At 36.4% G+C, this 20,212-nt stretch overlaps 1 protein-coding gene across 3 annotated transcripts in view; it reads left to right on the top strand.

Moving 5' to 3' along the window:
- TAF3 (TATA-box binding protein associated factor 3) overlaps positions 1-20,212 on the top strand; it is a 91,056-nt gene that overhangs the window by 34,560 nt on the left and 36,284 nt on the right. The window lies entirely within an intron of this gene.

Raw genomic sequence — 20,212 nt, forward strand, 5'->3', positions numbered from 1 at the left:
GTGATTCGGCAACTTGTTCCCAACAGGTTAACATTTGGATCTCATCCAGTTTGGCCATCTACATGTATGGTGCTGTGTAGAGTTATTATAAGCCCACATGTTTGAGATATTTATTCCAAAATCTCTGCACTTATTGGATGCATAAAGTGTAAAAAAATTTCTTTGCAAAATGCTGGTGAATATTATAATAAAAAATAAAGCCTGGTTAACTCGTTTCCTTCACGGGCTCTCCTGTAAGATATAATTCATCTGACACTCCCCTACACTTTTTATTATGGTGTAATACAGCTAATCTAAGCATTTGTTTATGCCTGGCTTGCATGTGAATTTTCATTAGCATTCTCTCCCCAGAGACCTTTTGAGTTCCAAGGGTAAAACATTTGTTTATTGCTCACTTCCTTGGGATTGTCAATAAGTAAAAAATGCAAAAACAAAAAAACTGCTGGAATTTTCCTAATGTGTTTTTAAACCATTTCATTAATTTGTAAGGCCTTTATGTAGCTGCTTATAGTAGTTCTTTTATATAGCGTATTTATAACTATTATTTTTACTAATAAGAGAGCTTATAAAATGTATTCAGTGAAAGTGAAACCCATTATGTATGTTGTGGCATCAGATCTGTATAGTAGCAGGTAACTCAAATATCCTATTACATGCACTGTAAAAGTTCAGTTTTTATGTTTTGGGGCTCATTGTGCGAGTAAAATGTAATGCTCTTCACAAGGTATACAATGTGGGTAATCTCAAATAGCAACATTGACAAATGAAGCATAAACGCTAATGTTTAAGACTGCTCTGACACTAGCAGATACGTCTTTATTGGAGTAGTTGAAATGCAGTGAACACCAAAGCATAAACTTTATTTTAAAGTGCTACGTAAGAGGCATTGTGGTAGCCATTTAAATATGTTCTCCTCGTCCTACTGAATGGGGAAAGCCTCCAGTAATTACCACTATAACCTGAGGTGTAACTAAAGTTTTTTTAATTTATCAAAAAAAAAACAACTTTCTCTCCTCTTATTGCTAATTCCTCTGCATCCAAGTAGCCTCACTCACTTGTTTATTTGTTGAAAATAATTTTAAAGCACTCCAAATCCTTCTCCTGCCTCTGTAGCCATTACTAGGCTCCCAATACAATGCTCTAATCTTATATTCCTTCTCTCCCAAGTACAGTATTTAACACTTTACAACACTGAATTACAACCTCCAATGCTTTATGCATTCCTCAGGTACTGCTTAATGGTTAGTCATTTTATTTTACCAAATATTTTGGCTGGTCACTTTAAACACATTAAACAGAACAGGTCGTGCTACTGAGCTTGTTACCACAACCTAATATCAGTGTAATCCACTGATTATTCCTTCAGTAATTTATGTAACCAATACGCTTTGCTTTTTGCATGGTGTTAGGGATGTTTTTTTCAAATCAAAATAATGTTAAACACTCTACCATTAAATCTAATAGGGAATAAAATTGTATCGTAAGTAAAAAGAAAAAGAAAAAAAAAAGCTTTCCAAGAACTGTGGAGGCTGAATTGGTCAGGTAGGTGAGGCTTGCAAAGAGAAATTGCATCCCAGTGATCTTATAATCTATACATAATTAGCCTTTGATATCTCCTTTAAAGCAGCAGTCCCGTCCAAAAAGTAGGTGTGGTTTGCTGGGGGTTTTCTTAGCATAAACTACTGTGACAAGCAATTGGAAATTACAATTTTTCCAGTTTTCCTTTGTTCATTTCCAGTGTCATGTGACTACCATGGCAACCACAGGTGCATGGCACAGGGTGTAGTAAGCAAAGAGGGTTTAAAGCTCTGTGAGAACTTAAAAATCCTTCCCTTGATTTCACCCCAGCATCACATGTAATGCTGTCTTATGTGTGGTTTTTGGCAACCATACTTGTCTGCCCTCCAGAGAGATTTTATAAAGGAAACAATGATTTGTAGGAGGACAGCTAGGGAAAGTGACTATCACATACATGCTTAAAAGGTACTTAACCTGCTATTTAAAGTATAAAAAAAAAGTGGGATTGGTGCTTTAATATTTTTTATTAATTCTGCATTGTATATGATTTGAATGGCTGCTTCATTTGGTTTGGCTCAAACACTAAAGTCCAGTTAGTTTACTGAAAGATTATGCAATATCTTTAGCAAAACTCGACACTACAGAGATTAATGAAGATGTGCCATGAGATCCAACTGTTTTGCAATGGAGGTGTTGGTGGATTGACATGTAGTATACTAATTTTTGCAGCAAAGTGTGCTTGAGGGAACAAATATCTATGCCCCATGTAGTAAAGGTGGCTGCGGAATATCATTATGCTGATACTGGCACCAATGGGGAAATAAGAAAACTTTAAGATTGAAGCTTGTGCCATGAGCAGTTACAATCTAAGTGGGTGATAACAGCCATATAAAGCAGTTGTAGACAAGATAACAAGTGATTAAGTTCAGACTATAATAAAACATTCTTTAAACAGGGAAATAACTTTAGTTCGGTGAGTTTCAATAAAACATTTTGGAACCTTTTTACTTTATTGCTGCAGTTTCACCCCATTTCCTTCGTCTGCTACATTCTGCACTGGTTAAGAGATCGTTTTTTACACGTTTGCACTGGGAAAATTGGTTAAAAGGCATGCCCAGTACTGAACATTTTAGACACACTTTAGTTGTGTGTTATGTACTTTTACCAATATCCTACATTGTGCTTATAGTGTGCACTAATGACTTAAAAGATTGTGCCACCTTCATAACAGAATGTTGGGAAACTGTTGACTTTTATTTGACCTATTATTAATACATTTTAATGTTTTAAAAGAGCAAAATGGGTAGGTTTAGAGGAGTTCTAAATGCATATACAACAATGTTTACAACTATCTGCTAGATGACGTTGTGCATACTTATTCTGGTTGAGGGCTTTAAAGAAAAAATGTTATGTCAGATTTGGGCATATTTACTTCAATGCTAAGAGCTAGGGTTATACATTTTCTTCAGTGACACTGGTTTCTACAACTGGCTGCCAATTATCTGAAGGATGGTATCCCAACAATTCAGCAATGCACTGGTCGCCATTTTATTATTAATCACCATGAAGACGGGTATCAAGTCCTGAATTCTGTTTGTTTTGAATTGATGGTATTGTATCAGACTAGCAGTCATTACATTACATTACATTTGGGATCCCTGGGACTCATTTTAAACAAAGTTTGGATCCACACTCAGCGCTGGAATACCAATTGCAGCAGATAACGACTCCTAATACAGCTGCACACAGGCTGTAGATTGGTTAAATAGATACTGATATTAAGGGAGTCGTTGCAGCGCTACTGGATTTTCTATGAATCCAAAATACAGAAAGAGAGATATTTAAAACTGTTATCCTACAGACAATAATCTATTCCATTCATATAAAGAACAGTAAGGGATCAAAAATAATGCAGGAGACTTGACTGAGCATTTATGCAATCACTGACTTTCAAACGGTAGTTGTATTCTTCACACTCAAATTAAAACTTTTCAGGTTGCAGACTATAAGAAATGAACTTACAGTCAAGTAGTAGATGATGTTCACGTAGCAGTTACTTGTATCAGATGATATACTGCAGTTTTTCCCAAAGAGTTCTATGTCAGTCCTCCGCAATACAGCTGATTCCCGTATTAGAATTAGCAGCGGCTGATGTGGTTCAGACGTTATTTCAATCTTCACCTCTCCACATAATTGTGAATAAAATATATAAAGAAAAGAAAGACATGCTTGTGTAATACGTAAAACACAATTTAATAACATTGGGACTCATGTTGTTACTGGTCATTATGAACATACCACTACATAAATTGGGCTACCACAAGAATCTTTGCATGTATGCTACAAAAAGTTTGCAACTGTATAGGATTTGACACCCATTCTTCAACAAAAATTTCCATAATTTTACTTTTCATTGATTGTGACTGGTGGGTGAAAACGGCACCAGAATATTTTGTACAACCTCCTCCCGCCCCTCAGACTTCATGTAGTTTGTCATATTTGCCATTGTTCTTAGAGAAACGTGTCTCATCTTTCCTCAATAACTTTCTACAGTATCCTCTTCTAACCATGTTATGGTTAGATGAAATCACAGGCCTGCTTAGTATCTTTATTAATGACCCCAAGCATGATGGGATGTTAAATGCTTAATTTACAAAAGAACAACGCCTATGTGGAAACACTTGTTTTCTGTATACATTTATCCTTCATTTGGTCAAGTGTTCCCTTTTATTTTGGTGTTTGATTTTGTATGTTTTGCTCATCTCCAGTTGTTATATATTCCCGTGTTTGCCGTTCATGTCAATTATTGTCCATTACATTTTTATTTTTTTTAAAAAAAGCTAATTACTTTTTATTTATTTTTTTATATAGAAAAACATAAGCAAAAAATACTTTTTTTTCTAGTTTCTTTACACTACCACACAATAGTGTCTTTGACCTACTGCATAGATCCAATGCACAATTCTTGTTTGATTATGGAACCAAGTTCATCAGATATGCAGTGTGTAAAATATGCATGTATTAATGTGCAAATTACATCCAACTCATTTAAAACCTAAAAATGTTTTCCCTGCCTAACTTTGACAATTTTAACTTTGCTTATACATGAATGTGTTGTTTTGACTTGGTTGATCTTTCTTAATTGCAGGTTTGATCAATAAGCCTTGTGATCTTTCTTTGTAAAAGATGTTACCATAAGTCTCTATTTATAGCATGAGAACCAATGGCATTTTGTAGGGCAAAAATAAAGTGGGTTCATTCTTCAAGAAACTTCTGTGACTGTGCTAGACATAGTAAAAGGTTTCATGACTCCCCTTTTTAAAGTGAAATGAAGTCAAATAAAACAGAAAAGCCCTAAATATCAACCACAGCATTATACACTTACAGATTGAATAACATTTTTATTTTTACTACTATGTAATCTGCATTTGTAATTCACTCCCTGCAAGAACTGGTTTAACACATCAGTAGGCTAGTACATGTCTCTGATTATTTACAATCTTGCCGTTAAAGTACAGGAAACTTAATTAATACTCACAGTGAGCATGAAAGTAAACATATCAGCATTTTATTACATGTTTTACTTAAACTCTTACCTGTATTTTTGTGGCTGAATATGGTCTTGTATGCCAGAAACATTCTGTACCCAACAAGCATATACATCTAAATCCACATTACTGCAGTGAATGATTTTCATGAACTTGTTAATTTTTATTTTTTTTTCTCCTGCCATTGAGCATTCCTGTGGTTTACACACAGAGCAATGTTTCCCTGGGTCTATAGGGTGAATGTACTTTCAGTGACTATCATCATCATCATCAACAACATTTATTTACATAGCACCAGCAAATTCCGTAGTGCTTTACAATTGGGAACAAACATTAATAAGACAATACTGGGTAATGCATACAGAGGTAAGAGAACCCTGCTCGCAAGCTTACAATCTATAGGTCAATGGGAGTTTGAAACACAAGGGCATGTGCTACATCATATTGCACAATGGACCAGCTAGAATGCAAAGGTAAAAGTACTGAGTGGGCTGTGTGTGTTGCAATGTTGGTCAGAGGGTTGTTGTCTTGCGTTGGCAGTGTAGAGGATGGTAATAGGGTAATCTAGGGAAATTAAGATGGTGGTTGAGGAATATTATAACCTTGTCTGAAGAGGTGGGTTTTCAGTGAATGCTTGAAGGTTTGAAGACTAGAGGAAAGTCTTACTGTGCGTGGGAGGGAATTCCACAAAGTAGTTGCAGCCTGGAAAAACTATTTGAACAGGTACACCCAGTACTGGGTAGGATCCCCTTTTGCCCCCAGAACAGCGTGTAATATTTCTGATAAGGATTCAGCAATGTGCTGGAAACATTCCTTAGAGATTCTGGTCCATGTTGACATGATAGCAGCATGCAGTTGCTGCAGATTTGTCTGCTGCACATTCATGCTGTGAATCTCCTGTAAAACCACATACCAAACGTGCTCTATTAGATTGAGATCTGATGATCGTGGAGGCCTTTGAGTACACTCGGCTCATTGTTATGTTTCTGGGACCAGCTTGAGATGATGGTGCGTGCTTTGTGACATAGGGATGGACATGATCAACAATACTCAGGTAGGCTGTGGCATTTTAAATAATGCTCAATTGGTATTAAGGGGCCTAATGTGTGCCAAGAATGCATTCCCCACTTTATTACACCACCACAAGTTTGCACTATTGACACAAGGCGGGATGATCCATGGAATCATGTTTATGCATAATTCTGATCCAGCTATTTTAATGTTGCAGCATATATTGAAATTCCACAGATCAGGCAATGATTTTCCTATTCCTCAACTGTCCAGTTTTTGTGAGCTTGTGTCTACTGCAGCCTCACTTTCTTTTCTGGTAGTCTGCTGCTGTAGTCCAGCCACTTCATGCCCTGCATTCAAAAATCATCTTCTGCATGCCATGTTCTAATGCATGGTTATTTGTGTTATGGTCTGACAGCTTGAATTAGTCTAGTCATTATCCTCTCATCTCTTGCATTCACAAGGAATTTCAACCACAGATTTAAAATTATTAAAGAGAAATCATGGAAAAAAAAAAACAACCTGAGTGTTTGAAGAAACATTTGCTTTAGGTTGAGGTCCTCTATGTGCTCCATTCTCCTCCGTTGTTGGTAGGTACACTTAGTCTAATTCCAACCAAAACAGAAAATGCGGTTTCCAGTGGAATTCCCTGATCCCTAATTGCAAATTATTACTTACCTGTGCTCTGACTGTATCACTGATCCAGGGTGTCTGTCATGGTCAGCGTTGGCAGTCCTTGCTTCTGTTGGCTGCATATTATTAATGGGCAAGACACTGCTGTAATATGAAATCTTGTTATGTAATTTACACCCAGTTTGAAGGAAAATAACTGATTTTTGGTGTGTTCTATTTTACTTGTATACAAAGCTACAGCATAAATTAATTTTCAGCTTTGGATGGAGTTATCCTTTTAAAACTTGCGTATTACTGTGCTAAATAATAGAACTGTCAAGTGAATACTGAATGGGGTTTTTCACTTTTGCACAGTACTAGCCCTTCTCCCCCTATGGAGTCAGCTTAGAACAGTCTTGGAGAACTCAGTCTGTATAGTCTACTCAGTAGCTCCGTTGAAGAGGTCTGTACAGAGTGTTATAAACTGCTTGCAATGTCACTGCAGTGATCATGAGTAGGATCGGCTCATTCTAATTGTGTGAAGGCTGTCCAAGAATTATGTATCTTCCATCCAGCAATATTCTCTACCTGCAGTCTGTCTACACCTATTTGTTCTGTTTTTATGTACGGTTTGTAACTCTGACTGTCTGCCACTGCTTAGCCTTTTGGCACCTCACAAATGATGATTTGTCTAGGGACAGTGTTGAAGTCTGAGTAACAGCCTTGCAGACTCCCAGATAACAAAAATGATTTTTACTGTTTATTTTATTCACCCACCATGACCTGTTATTTCCATTGAAACTTTGTCAAATAACTGATGTTATTTGAGCTTTTTCCCTTTTTATTAGTAGCGGTTTCATTTGTGGGTTGTATCTCTATTTTATTGTTTGTTGGCGGTGGGAAGATGCACTTGGTTATACTTTTACTCTTAAGCAAAACCTAAAGCAGAAATTTAGAATGAGACTAAACAGTGCACCTTTTTATTTTTATTTTTTTGCTTCTGGTATAAAAATTTTAGTTTTGGTTATCAAAGTATGCAGGAGTTACTAAGTGAGATGAATATGTTTTGTGACTTCTGTTTGGTCCCTTAATGCAGTTTGTTTGTTTTTTGTTTTTTTTGGTCAGGTTTCCTGTCTTAATTTCAGGGAGCAACCTGTGCATTTTGTTTATCTTTATATAACGTTTTGAGAACCATGTAAAATGTTGTATTCTGGTGGCTTGCCGACAATTTGCCTGTGATCCGTGGAAAGTGGGGGTCATACAATAGTGTGCCACTTTTTTTGCTATTTGTATAAAGATACCTTTAGCCATGTAGAACTTACATTTAATAACTTTCATAAACTAAGTATGCATGGTTATTTGTGTTATGGTTATGAATGTAGTGATTCAGTTGTGGAGGTATCATGAACAAACTACACTTATTTTTTTGGGAAATACTTTTATATTTAACTTGTATGGGCTTCCTCCAATTTGTTGTTAAGGGTACATGTAGCTTTATGATCTGCTGGATTCAGAAGTCTGCAAAATGTTATTATACCCTTTTCCTTGCAAATCGAATAAATCCTTAATGTATGGCTGCATTTGTGATCTGAGCTGTTATTGCTGTTTTCCCATCTTTATACACTGTAATATATTCTCTATTTTTGTAGTTCTCCCTTTACCCTGGGTGGCCTGACCTCTCTTGTGCAGGTCAGTAACCCGTAGAGTTTCTGTCTGCAGACTGCAGTACGATAGGTAGTGTAAGCCCAGAGGTGTAGTGTTCACTCCTTCAGAACTGCAGTAGCACTTAGCAAGACAACTTGGACTTACTGTATACATAAGCACTTGCCTATGTAGCATTTTATTCTTGTACAAACATTTCACTTAATGGTTCAGTCTCACTTTAGATGTGCAACATTTTGACTTGAAAGCTATAATGTAAGATAGTAGCTGTATTGGTAAAGGTCAGAAGCATTATGACAGACCGTTATGGACGGATAGTACAAGCTTGCCTAAATGTATATAGAATAAAACAAGCTTTTATAAAGCCACAGTAGCCTAGTGACGAAAACGAAAAAATCATTTGTCATAGCAAGCGGCCAATAAAAAGTTCTGTATATTGATGGTATTGTAGGTTTCATGTTTTTCTCCTCACCTTCATGGCTGTCACTTGCTTTATATGAAAGTCCTCCATGGCTCTACCAGATCATGTTGTAGGGTTGCTGCTATGTGGCTGATGTACCAGTTAGATTGTCATGGTCCTGCGACTAGTTATGCAATTGCTTCCCCTGTAATCTGGTTCTGGTGCTTTCAAGAGACTAGTTTTATGACCGTTTTTTCTGTTTGATCTGCCACAAATGATTTTTGTTTTAGTGTAGTTATTTCTTTCAGTTATGCTGCATGTGAACTGCAGACAAGTAATCTCTGTACAGTTTTATGGGATGAGATTATAATTGCTTATTCAGGAGGTTTTTGGCGATTCTGGGAAGGAAATGACCATTGAAATAAAAAATAAAGGATGTTTTTTGGTGTTTTGGCATTAACTATCCTGACATTAATCACAGAAAATCGTGTGAAATTGTGTTGTGTTAATATCTTTTTATATTTAGTAGCAGAGACTGAACATCGTCATGTAGCCCAGTCCAAGTTGCAGATATGTCAGGAGCCTTCCTTGAATGCACCTAATTACCCTGAAGGCTACATGCATTGATCACTGTTTATTTTTTTTGCTTTTTTTTTTATTAAAACAAAGAAATTAATTATCCCATTAGAATAAGAGTCCTGCATCTGTTGGCAAACATTCAATTAACTTTTTAGTGTTTGCCTCTTAATGTTGTGTTTGACCAATCGACCGTGGAGAACGACTCTCCTTTGAAACTCAGCAGCAGATGCCCATAGCACCACGGTGTTCTCTCTACAGTCTGCTTCTCTGGCTCCTCAACATTTTTCCCAAGCCTACAAAGTGAAGACGTAATTTAACCCCTTAATTTTATTTTATGTAAAATAATAGTATATAAACAACTAGCGCTTTTCTATTTTTTTTTTTTTTTTTTATAGGTTTGAAGTATGAACATATTTGGGTACTCAAGACTTCATGCAGGTTTAGTATATACTGGGTGGACTTCCACTTGATACCAGTTTAGTTTACATGTCCCAATTCAGCACCAAGAGTGCTAGTCATGGCAACATACATCGTAACCCCCTGACGATCAGTAATCCAAGCAACACTGCTGCAGTTGTGCGATTCATGTCACCTGCAGCAAGCCTTGACATTGAAAATGATGCTGGGTGCCTATTAGTGAATTTATAGCAGCCAGTTGGTGTGCACTGTACGCAAGTCTATTCGGGGTGAAGGGAAGATGATCAGGGCAACCTATAAAAGCACAGGCTGCTTTTTCTGGTGCGCAGGGCTAAGGCAGTTCACAAATGCAGCAACTTGTCTTGTTGTGCAATTAAAGAGTGCCAGTGGGAACAGCCAGTCCGGTTTTTTTTTGTGTTTTTTTTTCCGTTTTTTTGCTTGCAGTTGAGAGCCACCATTAGATCAGGGGATACAGATTACATTTCTGTCCCAGGTTTGCCATCCATTACACAGTTTACAATAAACAAAGTACTTTATTGATGTCTCTTATTATTGCATTTAAGAGTCGATAAGAAAATTACATTCAAAATATTAAATGACTCGTACTGTAATAAGTTTAGTACTTTATTGTACACAATAGTTTGTTGCTAAACGAACTCAGTGCCAGTCCCATTGGAGTATACTGTCTATCCACCCCCCATCAACACACACACACACACACACACACACACACACACACACACTCTTATCCTACAGGTACAGAATTATCCTACAGGTATGGTTTTAAGCATTGGGAAGAAACCGGAGCACCATGTTTTGTCTGGGGATATATTTTTTCTTTCTACGAATCAACTTCTTTAAATCTTAATTGCACACTGTCGACTTGTCTCTGTTTTTCCTGTTTTTAATTACATTACTATTAAAACTTAAGTGGGTGTCACCTGTGTTTTTTGTTTATTTATTTGCTGGCTCTTTAACAGATTTGTAGGCTGGTGAAAGCACAAGAAATAAGGACGATATAGAGGACACAAGAGTGATTACTTTGCAAAGTAGGTAGGAGTTCTCGTGGAAAACAGAGAAAATTATCAGAGCCCAGCATAGAATGCAAAGGTTGGTCTGCTGAATACAAATAAAGCATTGAGCATGCAGTTCTGCCTCAGAGAGCTGGCGCGGTTAGTAATGCTGTGATAAATGCACTGATAATTTCCAGCCTAAGAGTGCTATTGCAGACGTTTGAAGAAGGCTAAAAAGTGTCCAGTTAGTAGGAATTGCATTGCTTGGTTGGGTTCATCAGAATTGACAATAACCCCTTCCTTGCCAGAGAAGTCTGCAGAGTTTCAGTGTAGGTGTTTATTTGTAGACTGTTTGACCAAATTGATGTCCAAGAGTTGCTTTGATACCATCTTAATTCTCTGAATGGCACTATTCCCAGCTCATTTACTTGTGCTGTAAATACATGCAAAATTTGCATTATTACTGCATGTGTCCCAATTTGTATTTAAAAGTATTTAGCAAGCTGTTATGTTGCACACGCTGCAGTTTTGGACAGTTTTCTCAAACTGAACAACGTTTCCATATGTGTGATGTTGCCATACTGAAGCAAAATACTATTCATGTAATTGGACATGATGGAAATTTATTCAGGGACCCTCATGGCAATACATGTGGGGTCATTATTTGATCCACAAGTGCAGAATTCAATTCCTGCCTTCCGATCATACTGGTCAGTGGCACCTGAATAATCAAGTCTGTGTAATTTCACCATCTTTCATTGAGCTGCCCGTTTGGTGACTAAGACGCTCAGTGAAAATGGACATTAAAGGTTGTTTAATGTTTTCTAAATTACTTCCACCTACCGCTAGTAACTTTTAGGGATGCGGGTGAATCAGTTGATCTGTCCATACAAGGAGCAATTCTGCAGCTCAGGCCAAGGAAAGGATCCAGGTACAATTTGGCCACAGGGGCAAACAAATCACTTGTGACCTTGTAAGTGCAGTCATAAGATGACTCCTATCACCCTGTTTTGTGGACATTTATCATCTCGCATTTACCATTTGTTATTGTTGCTGATGTCTCAACATGTTGGCAGTTACTATGGCACATATTATGTGAGGTTTCAGTTTCTCCAAAAATGTAGTTTATCTGTATACTCTCAAACAAGCACATAAAGTAATATCAATGTTGCATAGACTACCCCTTGCTTATCCCTAATCAAATACTTTGCTTCAAATGTCTCTCAACTCTTGGGTGTCAGATTGAATTTAGTGACTTTGACATTTTTGAAGTTTTGTACTGCCACTAGTCAGATTGCGTGTTTCCTGATTAAAGAAAAATTTTCCTTAACTCCCTGCACTCCTAGTCCATGGTGTATAAATAATATTTTGAAATCTCTTGTACCATAGTAGTAACACTATCGTGTATGTTGCTTTATTTTCTCTAAATCTGAGCAAAAGTCCCCATGCAATTGTGTATTAAAAAAGCAAAGAATTTGTTTGCAACACTCAACACCTGAATCAACAAAATAAAACCAAACATTATAGTGATTCAGAATACCAGGCAAACCGAATATCTATATATTTTTTTTGTTTTTGCTTTTTGGATTTCTCATGTATAGGATGGGAACTGTTTATTTACTCTTCAATAATTAGTCTCTATGGAAGTTTAACGAGTTGTAAGTAATAACATTATATTTGGTCTAGCAAAAAAATGTTTTTTAAAAAAAAAAAAAAAAAAAGAATGTTCTATTTTTTTGCTAACAATCAAATTATTGTAATAGGTTGTGTGCCGTCGTCCAATTTGTTAAATTATCATCCATTGTACAGATACGTTCATATGTTAACTGCAAAATTATTACAGCATTACTAGTTTCTCATTTCTGCATGGAAGTCTGCACTCTATGAATCTTTTTCATGTCCCTTACTGTATTATTGTGAATATGTGTACACCCATTTTGTAATTAGTGGCATAAACAATATACCTGTTAATTGTTGCTATGCAAATATTAATGTTTGTTCCCAACCAAGACTCGAGCAGTTTTTACATCCTGCTCCGTACGTTGCCTTGTGGTGCTGTTATGGTATTCACACTAAAACGGCCTCTCTTGTTGGCTGTTATAATGTCTATTAATTCTACATGTTTAACAAGTTTCCATTTTTATGTTTCGACATTTGTGCCCTTAACCTCTGAGTCACTGGGAAAGAGGAGTTTGCTGGAGGCAATAACTGGTTCACTGTAATAGGAAAAAAATGTCTTGGCTCTTTTTTTTTGTTGTTTGTTTATAGTTCCTGTTTTATAGCTTTATAATCATTTAAGCTACATCATCCTATAACATTTTTTCCCCTTAATTTTTTCCTCCTGATTAACAAGGGCAATTTCAAACACGACATCAACAGAGGAAAGGTGGTATTTATTATATAAGTGACTGCAGTAGCAGGTTGCCATGGGCAAAGCAATCATTTGGATTTTACAAACCAAATGGCCTTTCCACCTCTTTTACTGGGTTCAGAATTCTGTTTGTAAAGTTATCAAAGGCTTTTATTTTAATAAAGAAACTTCGTTTTGCTGATCTAGCAGCATAAAGATAACTGCTTTTAATAAGTGTGTTTTTTTCTTTTTTCTTTTTATTAATAAAAAGAAACCGCCTTTCTGACCATTTTGTAATAAACAGAAAACAGGACTGCTCATTTGTATAATACCAGTCTCACTATCTGGGCCCTGAAGGGCTCTCTTGTACCTTAGTAAATCACTATACCATGTGTTTTTTGTTTTTGCGAGAACTATGTCCCTGGTTCTGAGTGAGTAGCTTCTACCTACCAGGATGGTGAGAGAGGGTGCGCTCCAGTGTCAGGATAGCTATGCTTCATAAAACTATACCATTTGCATGGAAGATTTTCCTGTTATACTGTGTCATCCCGTTCAAAGCCAGAATTTAAACCCCTTGATAACTCATTGGAAGGTATTTGCCTGTTGTTTCTTTTCTAGGAGATTTATAGCAGTAGGAAAAAATGGACAGTTAATGGCATGAACTGTACACATGGGTTTTCACCTAATTTGTAGACATTGGCCAGGTGTTGTTGACCACTAATTTAAAAGGCAAGTTTGTTATTGTTTTTTTATATTAAATACTAATGTAGATGCTTGCTTGCATAGGGAGAGGAATCTGTAGCAGAAAGAAGTAATATTGCCACTGTAGAAGTCATTAATATGGCCTCATCAAGAATACAGTGTCCAGTTCTGGAGGCCATATGATATAAATACATTAGAGACTACAAAGAAGGGCAACTAAAATGGTGCATGGCCTACAGCACAAAACTTACCCGGAAAGACTAAAAGATCTTAATACGTATAGTTTGGAGCAGAGAAGGGAAAGGGGGGACATGATAGAAACTTTCAAATATATCAAGTGTTTTAACAAGGTGCAGGAGGGAAACGTTCTTCAAAGGAAGAGGAGTACTAGAACACAAGGACATGCACTGAAACTGGAGGGAAGTAGGTTCAGAGGAAATTTAAGAAGAATTACATTTAACAGAAAGTGTAGTTGATAAGTGGAGTAGCCTCCCATCAGTGGTGGTAGAGGCTAATACAGTAGAGCAATTTAAACATGCTTGGGATAGACATAAGGATATCATTACAAAGAACTAAGGATCAAATAGGGTTTGAGGTTACCACAGGCTAAAAAAATGGGCAGACTGAATGGGCTAAGTGGTTCTTAACTGCCGTCAAATTCTGTGTGTCTTTGTTAATGTGTTAACGTTCTGCAAATAATTTGACATGGGTCTTTGATGGCTTTTTTTTTTTTTGCTAGATAATATAGGGTAATATATGGTTTATTATTTGCATGTGAATAGGGGTGCTATCTTTTCATGCAATCAGATTTGTTTCTAATACATGTTTGCCTATTTTCACCACACTATTTGTGTTTGTCAATAGAAGTATTTAGAGAAAAAAAAATAACACATCTACAAAACATTGGGTCTCAACTCTGTGAAAACCTAAACTGTATATGTATTCTCTCCAGGTTGCAAAACCTAGTCTGTGTCTGTACATGCAGATAAGAAACCTGCAGGGACAATAAACCAATTAAACCATCTTTATTGATTGATTGCCAGGAATCCTCTCTTGAGCATCCATCTTCCAGATGTGCTTAGATGTGTCACCTTCACCCACCAAACCAGGAGCAGACTAGATCAACTTTACTCCTTATCTTTTTATTATTTTAGCACTCCGCTCTTTGTCTTAAAAATGTTTATATATTCAATAAATGTATTGTTGTATTGAAATGCAATCAGTAATTTGTTTTTAAAGGTAATATACATCCAAACTGCATTTTACACATTAATGTTTTAGCTGTAAGACGGATCCAAGCACACACTATATGAAAATAAATAATTCAGCAATAATGTGTCTGCTGGGTGCAAACTGGCGCACAAGTTGCTACTAAAAAATATCTATGTAGCTCTTAATTTTATTTTAATTCTGAATAAATATATTCAGATAAATATTATTTAGCATATAGTTCTCTGCATTGCTGCAGATAATGCGCTTGCTCTGTATAGGTTAAATAAAATATCAACTCCACACTGCTACAGAACCATGGCACTGTGCACTATTGAAGAAGCCATTTGGAGGTGATAACCAGGGTTTGACGCAGCAAGGAGAGCAATAGAGACCATACTGGGCCCCTTTTAGAGTTTGGAGTAAATCCACCTTGAGTTTTGCACCTTGCCAAAATCATGTAAAAGGTGTGGACATGTTTTGAGTTCTAATGGGAAACATTCATCCCTAAATCAGTGTAAAATATAGTTGCCTAATATTGCGTGCTACCAGCAAAAAGTTGCATCTGTATTAGATCTTAACATAGTTTGTCAGGATGCAACTTTGCATGGTTGTCTCTTCATAGTAGGTTTTTCAGTATAATTTTACCTTTTTAAATGGACTTGTCACTTAGACACTGAAGCTATTTTTGTATACTTAGCTACTATTCCTGATGATGTAGCTGTTCAACTCGCTACTCACTATTGCTTCGTGAGGAGTATTTTGCCAGTGCTCGTAATAATCGTGTCTTTTCTAGAAAATTGATAATTTTTCCCCATACTTTTTGTTTCTTCACATATAATGTCTGCCTCCATTGTAAGTAGGTGAGCTCTTTAAATTTATTTATTTTGCAAGCAAACTTTTCTCTAAATGTGTATAAAACTCACAGGAAGTTGCTATGACTTTGCGCCTAATGTGTTAGACATTATCGCTTTTTTCCTTTATTTTTTTCTTTTTTAAGCCTTTATATTGTTTATACTACTGTTGTGTAAATTGCATTGTAAACTAGTTAATGTTTTGTTTAATTATTTTAAATCTATGTATTTTCTTCCTACATGTACCCCACTACATTACCTGATGCATATATTTTTTTTTTGCTTTGTTATCTTTAGTAGGACTGAGTGTCTACCCTATTGAAGAACATGCAATGACTATTACACATGTGGGGAGCAGATGCATTTCTTGCATTGGAACTCCACCACGAAAGGGAGGCAGACCGATGTATGCTGATGGCGCGGTTTTTATTTACCAGTCACTATACAGTGACTATGTAGTCTACATGTAGATTACATGACAGAGAAGTTTCAATACAGCAGCTGTCTAAAGCCATGTAGTTGGTTGACATGAACAATGGTTCCCATCTCTGCATATTATAGTGGGCACCATATGTGACTCTGTATTTTAGATTGGGCACAGTATATAGCTCTGCATATTAGATTAGGAACATTCAGACGGCAAAGTAGATTGTAATATTCACAAATTTTGATGCGTTTTGATTAAGATAAAAAATAAATTACCAGTGAGGGGTGAACGGAAAACCATATATACAGCTGCATATGCAAACTATGGCCTCTTTATACGGAATGTAATTGTCAGGACTTCTTCCTATTCTGTATTTGTAGACAACAGTACAATAACATGCTGTCCTTTTTTGTATGTTTTATTACGTGATTTGTTTGCTCTAATAAAGAAAAGCACACAGTGATTTTAAATAGTGCTATGTTCCAGTTTGTAAGCTCTGTATTGTCCATTTCAGTTATTCGTTTCCTTACTGACAGATCTATAACCAGCAGCCATGAGTCCATCCTGCCACTAGTTAGGAATGCCAGAGGACAATATTAATTGAATGCCCAATTTGGCCACGCAGATTTTCACGTCTAACGATCCAACCATTTGGATCATTTCTGGTGTCACTAGGGACTGTAAGCACAGTCGTAAGGTAACCATAGTCGCAGACTGATAGGGGCATCGATCTGTAGATTTGAATTTGCACATGCCGGTTAATTATCATTGTTTTAATATGTTCATTATCCAGAATCATAATTGTTTTTGGGTCCAACATGCTGGACCAAATTTTGGCTGCAACGTTGCAGAGTATATGGACAGCATATATAAATTCTATGATGCATATTGCCCAAAAGGGAGACTCTGAGGAGTGAATACTAATTATTAAAAATGTGGACACAGAGCCATATGTAGCATTCAAAATCCATTGAAATAATATATAGGTGAAAGTAGAATTTAACTTAACACACATAGGAAAGAAACATAGCTCTTTGTTTCTTTTCAAAATGTAAATTTTTAATTATTATTTTGGTGATGGCATCCTTTTAAAGATGGGTTTTATATAGTCCATAAGAAGGTATTTTACAAAAATTGTGTTCTGTTTTTTTATTTTCTTATCAAAACCGTTAAGGTTTTAAGTTTCTTTTTTTGTTTCTCCATTCTGAGATTCATAATGGGACTCCTTACTGTATTTAATGGTGTTTTCATATTTGCCTTTTGCAAGACAATATGGCTGCTACCTACATGTATTTTACTGAACTTTATTAAGGAAAAGAATGTCTTATGAGTGCATTTCTTTGTACTCTTTATTCTTCCCTGGAACACTAAAGATTCTAGCTAACCCAGAACATGTTCTTCCACTTTTTCAGTGTGGTGTCCTTGCAACTGTCTAATGCAAATCAATCATTTGCTTTAAATTTGATATCTCTCAAATGAAAAAGGAGATAAAAAAAAAAACTTTCACGTGAAAGACCTGTCTATATACCCTTTTACTGGCAAAAGGCAGAGCCCAATATCTGATAAGCACCGTGGCTTGGCAGACAGACCTTTCCGTGCATAATTTCTAATAAAATAAGTGCTGAGCCTGTATGAGAGGTTAATGAGCATTCCAGGCAGGGTGAACTCCATTGTTCAGTGTGAATGCAACTGCCCCGGAAATATTTCACAGACAGAAATTTGTGTGAAATTTATTGGAAACATCCTATGGCTTCTAACTAATCAGCTTAGTTTTATGTTCAATTAATTTGTCAAAAATAGAATAAATATAGGTGGATGTACTGGTGTTTTCTCAGATTAAATGAGATAAATCTACTTTTTGAAGATTTGAAGGACTGTAATCATGGGAGACGGAGTAAAATGAATATAGCCTAATTTTAATAAATTTACTATGAAGATCTTCCTTGTAATTATGTATTGTGCCATTGTTAGGTGATGGATTCTTCAGAAATGATCAGCAAACAATAGTTGCAATGGAACCAAAATGAAAGTGTATTTTAAGTTGTGTGTCAAATGTGTAGCAGTTTTGACTTGGTTTACTGATTTATTTTTGCCCTACACTCGTGTTTATGAATGTTGCCCTGTATTTTGTGTGTTGTTTTTGATCTGGTATTTTGTGTTTTAAAACCTGCATGAAAACCAGTTAAAAAGCACATGGATGTATAAGAGTCTTTAGAGGTTGTCAGGCATGAATTCTCCACACTTAAAATTGATCTTTAGATGTCTGTTCCTTTTTTTTTTTTTTTGCTTTGCTTTGCTTTGCCCTTATAGTAATTTGGTTTTCTCTTCTTACATTCACTCCTTCCCCTGACGCTCCTTTTTCCCTCTGTTACATGGGGGTACATACAGGTCTTTCTCCTCTCTGTGGACTACATGTCTGTACTGCCGCCACCCCCTACTCGACACATCTTCAGAACTTTCTTAAGAGTCCAGGTTTGGAGACTAAACAGTCTCCCACATCCTGTGTCAAGTCGAGTAAAAGTCTCACATATCACACGTAACATTACTTGCTAGCAGTATAGGATTGGAGACTTCCATAACTGTAATGCCCAGTAATACATTTACTTTGTACCAGTCATCCATCATAAACATTTCCATGTTTGTTTATCAAAATGTAGCTTCAAATAGTTTTATTATAGGGGTGTAGGTTTTAAAACTGAAATTCCTTGAAGATTAAGGGGAGATAGAGAGATTGTTTTCAATATTTAGAGACAGGTCTGCCTAGTCAGATAAATGCAAGCACTACTAACATCTTTCCATGGTTGAATAGCTAAGCTCCGTCCCTCTGATAGCTTTGACTCTCCTGATTGAAAACCCTGCTTACCCAGCTTTACTGAGCAGCATTATAGCGAATTAATTCCTTTATTAAGGCTATAAATGTCCCCCAAAGTGCTTGTTCACATATATAAAACAAAAACACAGGAGCATGGAGGTTAGTAAAAATAAATAGTACTTTTATAGATGAGTGTATTAACACACTTTCAATAATGATAAAAACCATGTGTTTCAAAAGCAAGAAGAATATTCATACCAGACTCTTAAAGCATGGAGTGATCTCATCCACTTTTGCGTCAATCTGACGCTTTTCTGGAGAAGTTCTTCAACTTTACAAACTTCATAGTCTGCTTGATTTTGAAACACTATCTCTTTCTACTTTGTAAGTTTATTACACGTTTTAGCTATAAAGTCTGTTTTTATACTAGTCGCCTTGCTCTTGTGTGTTTTTGTTTTGTTTATGCTCCAGGGAACTTTTTTTTCTATTTGTTCTCGCTTGTGGACAGCAGCTTACACAATTGCAGCATTACATATACAACCCACCATCATTGAAAAGCCAGCGCCGAGGAATTTTTGTTTATCCTATCGCATACGTTGAAGTGCACTGTGTATGCGGCAAAGTCAGATCACATGCAAAGTCCACTGAAAAGAGCGCCATGGAATAAGGATGTGTTCATACTAGTGTTACATTCCAATGTGGCAAGAAACCCTGTTAAGTTGCCTTTTTTTTAGTTTAGTTTTATAAACTTTCAATAAAATCTATGACTGTAACATTCTACATTTTAGCAGGTTTATTGTGAATGTATTGGGAAATTATAAGCTGATGGGCACCAAGGATCACACCAAGAACAGGGTTGTTTTGAAAATCTACTGGAGCTGCTGGATCCTGCGTTCAGGTGTCGTAGCTGTTGCCATCTCCATTCCTCATTTGGTGATCTCAGCATCCTCCTTGGTGACAGCTGCTTCCGCAACTTCTATGAACATAAGGGACAAGTGTCCTGGCTTTGTGTTCAGCAGTGAGCATGTTTGTTAAGACACACCACTACCCAAAACTTGTGGATGACCACAGGAGTGGACATATTTCCATAGCCAGAAA

This window comes from Mixophyes fleayi, chromosome 4 (genome assembly GCF_038048845.1).
Source record: "Mixophyes fleayi isolate aMixFle1 chromosome 4, aMixFle1.hap1, whole genome shotgun sequence".
Taxonomy (NCBI): domain Eukaryota; kingdom Metazoa; phylum Chordata; class Amphibia; order Anura; family Limnodynastidae; genus Mixophyes; species Mixophyes fleayi.